Below are 6,056 nucleotides of genomic sequence, written 5' to 3' on the forward strand. Positions count from 1 at the left end.
CGTTGAGGAGATAGTGCAGCCCGACGACTTGAGATTGAGAGTGAAAGTGGAGGGCAGGCCGCCTATATGTTTTGCATGTGGGGAGAAAGGCCGCATGAAGGTGAGGTGCCCACAGAGAGAACAGACGGAGAAGCAGGAGAGCAAGAACCAGGTAGTACAGGTGGAGATGGAAGAAAATACAATGGAGGAGGGATTCACGGTATTGGAAAGAAAGAGGAGAAGTGGAAGAGCGAGCCCACCACCAGAAAACCAGAAAAAGAAGAAAGAAGAGGTGGAAATGAAAGCTGCGACCAGAAGGAAGGCAGACGAAGGAGTGGTGGAGAAAGAAAGCGAGAAGGTAAGTGGAAAGGTGTTTGAGAAGGAGTTACAGAAGGAGGGAACAGTGCTAAAGACGCCGGTTGTCCCAGCGAAGGAAAAAGATTCGGGAGTGCAACTGTGCGAGGGTGAAATGGAGAGATTATTCAGAGTTGAAAAGGAAAAGATACCAGTAGTGGAAGAAAAAAACCAAGAAGAGGAAAAAATAAATGGAATTTTGTGACATATGCAAGAAAACAAGGGGACGGAGAGAAAAGTTGTAAAATTTAAATAGATTATAAGAGTGAAGTTACCCACGGATGTGCACTCCGAGAATGTGAAAGCCATTGTTGTAGATAAAGACGCATACAGGAGTCTGGCAGCTATGTGGGGAGACAAGATTGACCCGCCCGGAGTGTTGGTGGAGTTCGACGAATTGCCACCAGTAATCGAGCTAAAAGACTTGGAGCTTTTCATGAGGTATTAAAAAAGAATAAAAATGAGTAAAATTGTTTTGTTGGGGAAAAAAAGGAAAAACAAATGGAAAAATTTTTTTTCTATTTCTTCCTCTGACACGGTCGAAGTGCTCACCATCTCACTAGTCGAAGTGCTTGCCATCTCACAGGCGTTCCCCAACGGGGCAACACAGCAAAAGTTTAACAAATGTTCAACAATAATTATTCAACAAAAGAACAGCTATTCAAACAGAAAAACATCAAAACTTTACCCCTCCAACTCTGCAACGCACGGCACCAAATGCAAAAACAAGAAATTTGTGCGGAGACAAGATTGACCCGCCCGGAGTGTTGGTGGAGTTCGATGAGCTGCCACCAGTAGTTGAGCTAAAAGACTTGGAGCCTTTCATGAAGTATTAAAAAGAAAAAAAAAGTAAAATTGTTTTGTTGGGAAAAAGAGGAAAAATAAAGGAAAAAAAAAAAGGAACAATAAAAGATGATTAAGAAAAAAAACAATAGAAAAGGTGAACGATGTTAAATAGTGTATATAAACGTTCAAATGGTACTGCATGAGAGTGGGACCCATGCAGCCATTTCATTTCTTCATTTTTATATAACATCTCATTCTCATTCGTTTTATGTTTTTTGTCCCCATTATGGTGTTGTGTCTGTCTTTGTAGTGTCCCCTCTGTGTTGTGGCCGTAGTGCCAAATAAAGAAATAGTAGTTGAGTAGAGGTCATCCGAAAGTGCGATATAACATTATTGTTTATGTTAACAATGATGCTCAGGGTATTTAATATTTTTCTTTTTTGTTATCTTTATGTTTTTATTAGTATCTTTTATTTTAATGTTGTAATAATCGTTATGTACCCAAGTATTAATTTTGGGTTTATTGACATGTGTGTTATAATAATAATAATAATTGTTATGATTCTTCTTATTATTTTTAATTTTATTTTTGGTATTATGTTCACCATGTTTTAGTTTAATTTCTTTATTTTAACTGTCCTGTTTAACATGTTTGTTATATTTATAATTGTTATTGAAACTTTTCATTTCTCATTTGTGAGAATATACTATTTCATAATAGGTGTCTAAGTCTCTAGATTTATCATTATTATTTTAGTATTTATTTTCAATATGATTTTCAGTGGTGTTGCAATTCCTATTGTACTTAATTTCATACTTATATCCTGCCTTCTTAAGTGCTATATTGTAATGATCTTTGTGTTTATTGAATACTTCTTCATTTAAAGATAGGCAATTAATTCTTCTCTTTATATTCATACTAAGGTTTCCTATACTATTATGTGGATGGGTACTATTTGCATCTATATATCTAATGTTAGCGTTAGGTTTTTGATAAAGTTGGTAAATACCTGTTTTAAGATTAAAGTTAACGTCAAGAAAGTTTACAGAGATATCTTTTTCAATTGATATTGATAGTCCTTGGTTCTTAAAGAATATATGCAGTCTCTTTTTGTAATTTTCCATTCGTATTGTTCCTTATTAAGTATATATATATGTATATATATATATATATATATATATATATATATATATATATATATATATATATATATATATATATATATATAAGGCATGTCCGATGTGTATATATATGTGTATATATATGTATATATATATATATATATATATATTTCATTTCATTTCATTTCAAAGTTTCAGCTCAGAGCTGCGGCCATGCTGATGCACCACCGTGTTAGAAAAATATGGAACGCTTCACGAATTTGCGTGTCATCCTTGCGCAGGGGCCATGCTAATCTTCTCTGTATCGTTCCAATTTTAGTATATGTACTGCCGAAGCAGTATATATATATATATATATATATATATATATATAAGGCATGTCCGATGTGTATACAATCTATATACACCTTTTATTCAGAGTCAGTGATGCAACTGAAAGCAAATTATGAAACAGCTGTGAACATTGGGAATAAAATTTTATTTTCCTCTCACTTCTCTATCAACCACAATCACCACAACCACTACTACCGTCGTCGTCACCGCCGCTACCGCTACGTCACGCGTTGCCAAATGCACACCACCACCACCACCACCACCACCACCACCACCACCACGGTTATATAAAAGCACTACCAGTACCAACACCAACAATACCATAACAGCACTATCAACACTACCGTCATTACACCACCACGACAGTCTTGTAACATCTACACCAGCACCAGCATCAACACCAACACCAGTACCAGCACCATCACCACCATCACCTGGATCCCAGCCCCCCCCCCCATCACGATCACGGTTTTGTAACAGTTACAACACCACCAGCAACACCACTGATACGACAACACTACCGCCGCGCCCTCTCCAATACGGTCTCATAACAGCTACAGCAGCGATGTCACCCTCAACACCAAGACAACGCTACCACCACAGTCTCATGATAGTCATCCTATTGCAACCACACCACCACCAGGTCTCCATCTCTGCCCCCATTGACAGGGTGTTAATTAAACTGCAGAGTTCAAGCTGTTATGAATTAACAATATTGATTAACAATAACTAACAACTACCTCTCACGTCTCTTGTTCTATATACATGCGTATATGAGTGTGTAAATGTATGTGTGTATATGTGTATATATGAGTGTGTATGTGTATGTGTGCGTGTATGTATGTGTTTATATATGTGTGTATGTGTATGTACATGTGTGTGCATATGTGTATGTATATGTATGCGTATGTAAGTATCTACGTGCGTGTAGGCATAGATGCATGTATATACGTGTATGTATGCATGTATACGTATGTCTATCTATATATATGCATATATGTATGTATGTGGAGGTTTTTGTGTGCTTATGTGTATGCGTGTGTTTGTGTATCTGTGTGTGTGTTGTGTGTGTATGCACGCGCGCGAGCGTGTGTATGTGAGGGAGAGAGAGAGAGAGAGAGAGAGAGAGAGAGAGAGAGAGAGAGAAAGACAGAGTATGTTATCTCTGTATCTGCTTATATTTGTCTGTGTGTTTGACTCAGTACTCCTCCATAAGTGCGTGTTTGTGTATGAGTGTTTGGCAATTTGTATGAATGAATGCGTGCGTGCTTTTCCGTTAGTATGTCTGTCTGTATATATGTATGTGTGTGTATGTGCTTCTTAGTATCTATGCATGTATGCGCTCCTGTCCGTGTGTGCGTGTGCTTTTCACAGAGTATGTCTGTATGTGCGTGCGTGTATATATTCTTTTATTCTTTTACTTGTGTCAATCATTTGAGTGCAGTCATGCTGGAGCACCGCTTTTAATCAAATAAATCCACCTCAGGACGTATTTTTTGTAAGCCTAGTACTTATTCTATCAATAGTATGGTCAGTCGCTATGTTGAAATCCCATAAGATCCTGTTATTATTATCTCCCTTCGCTGTTTGGATCAGAGAATCCATTTTTTTCCTTTCTTTTCTTTTTTTGTTAATTCTCTTTGGTAGACACTGGGTGTCTACCAAATCCACTCAAAAGGCTTTGGTCGACTCGAGGTTACAGCAGAAGACACTTGCCCAAGGTGCCACGCATTGTACTGAACTCGGAACCACGTGGTTGGGAAGTATGCTTCTTACCATATCGCCACTCCTGCGCATATATATATATATATATATATATATATATATATATATATATGTCTGTATGTGTGCATCTTTGTATGCATGTATTTACGTACAGATGTATGTGTGCATGTGCATGTGCATGTGTGTGTGTGTGTGTGTGTGTGTGTGTGTGTGTGTGTTCGCATGTGTTCGTGTGTGCGCTCCTGATTTATCTGTCGATATGCGTGGTCGTTTGATTACAAGTGTTTCTCTCTCCCCCTTATCTCTCTATCCTCTCGTCTTCCCCACCCACTTTATATACCTGTAGGCATATCAGAGTATATCAGCGATCCTAATCACATGACTACATTTCAAGACGAGACCTTTGCAATTCAGTATAAAAATAAAAAGTGGATTAGAAGCTTACCTATATTTTCAACAGTTATTTCTTAATCGTCTGTTCTTATCAATTGCTTATCGTGGAACAAGCACAGTTGTATCCCAATATGAAACTCATTTTGCAACCCTTTGGTTTCGGGTTCAGTCCTACTGCACGGCACTTTGGGCAAATGTCTTCAACTATAGCCCTGAGTCTACCAATGGCTTGGAAGTGAATTTGGTAGACGGAAACTATGGAAAACCCTCTTATATACATATTTATGTGTGTGTATGTGTGTCTGCATGTGTGTGTGCGTATATGTGTGTGTGGTATGCATGTATGGTCGTAACATTATGGTTTCAATTCCTGCACCAAGCGATGCGTTGCATACTTGTTTCAGTCATTGGACTGCAGCCATGCCGGGGCACTACTTTGAAAGGTTTAGTTGAACAAAGTGACATCACTACTGATATCTTTTAAACTCTATAACTTAATCTGTCTTTTTATCGAGCACCTAAGTTACGTGGACGTAAACAAACCAATCAACACTAATCGTCAAGTTTTGGTGGAGAAACAAACACAGGCGTAACAATACACACATGCATGAACATATTATGCATACACAAACACACACACATATGAAGGTATGTGTGTGTGTGTGTGTGTGTGTGTGTGTGTGTGTGTGTGTGTATATATATATATATATATATATATATATATATATACTTATGTATGTGTACATAGCGTAGGTGTGTGGCAAGAAGTTTGCTTTCAAACCACATGCTTCCGGGTTCAGTTTCACACAGTGGGAAGTTAAGAAGAACTGCTGACCTGCTGTGTATCAATAACATAATATTAAATGACATACAAATAAGAAAGAATGAACTTAGCCGTTGGTTTGATGCTGGCACTCCGTCGGTTCCAGTTGATATGATCGACCAAAGAACCTGCACGTGAAATTAACGTTCAAGTGGCTGAGCACTCCAGACACGTGTACCTTAAACGTAGTTCTCTGGAAGATTCAGCGTGACACAGAGAATGTGGCAAGGTTGACTTTTTGAGTCAGCTCAATAGACTGGAACAACGTGAAATAAAGTGTTTTGCTCAAGGACACAACGCGCTGCCAGGAATCGAACTCACAAACGTGAGCTTAACACCGTAATCCCTAAGCCACGCGCCTTTACTGTTGGTTTGATAGATTTCAAGAAAGCCCACGGTAGTAATCCAAACTGTTGCTTCTTGGAAGATTTGAGAACATTCGTAGCTAAGTAGAAGATTAATATTAATAGTTTTTTTTCTTTTTCATAGCAAAAAGCAATGAAATCTTGGGAAATAGAACTAACAATATTTCAGGGAAACT

At 38.0% G+C, this 6,056-nt stretch overlaps 1 non-coding gene across 1 annotated transcript; it reads right to left on the reverse strand.

The window, feature by feature from the left end:
• Positions 1 to 2,477: 2,477 nt before the first annotated feature.
• On the reverse strand, positions 2,478 to 2,583 carry LOC149131214 (U6 spliceosomal RNA). The gene has a single exon (XR_016238296.1). It is a non-coding gene; the product is annotated as a U6 spliceosomal RNA (small nuclear RNA).
• Between the last annotated feature and the right edge of the window lie 3,473 nt (positions 2,584 to 6,056).

The sequence above is a fragment of the Octopus bimaculoides genome, chromosome 24 (assembly GCF_046866305.1).
Source record: "Octopus bimaculoides isolate indiv1 chromosome 24, ASM4686630v1, whole genome shotgun sequence".
Classification (NCBI taxonomy): Eukaryota; Metazoa; Mollusca; class Cephalopoda; order Octopoda; family Octopodidae; genus Octopus; species Octopus bimaculoides.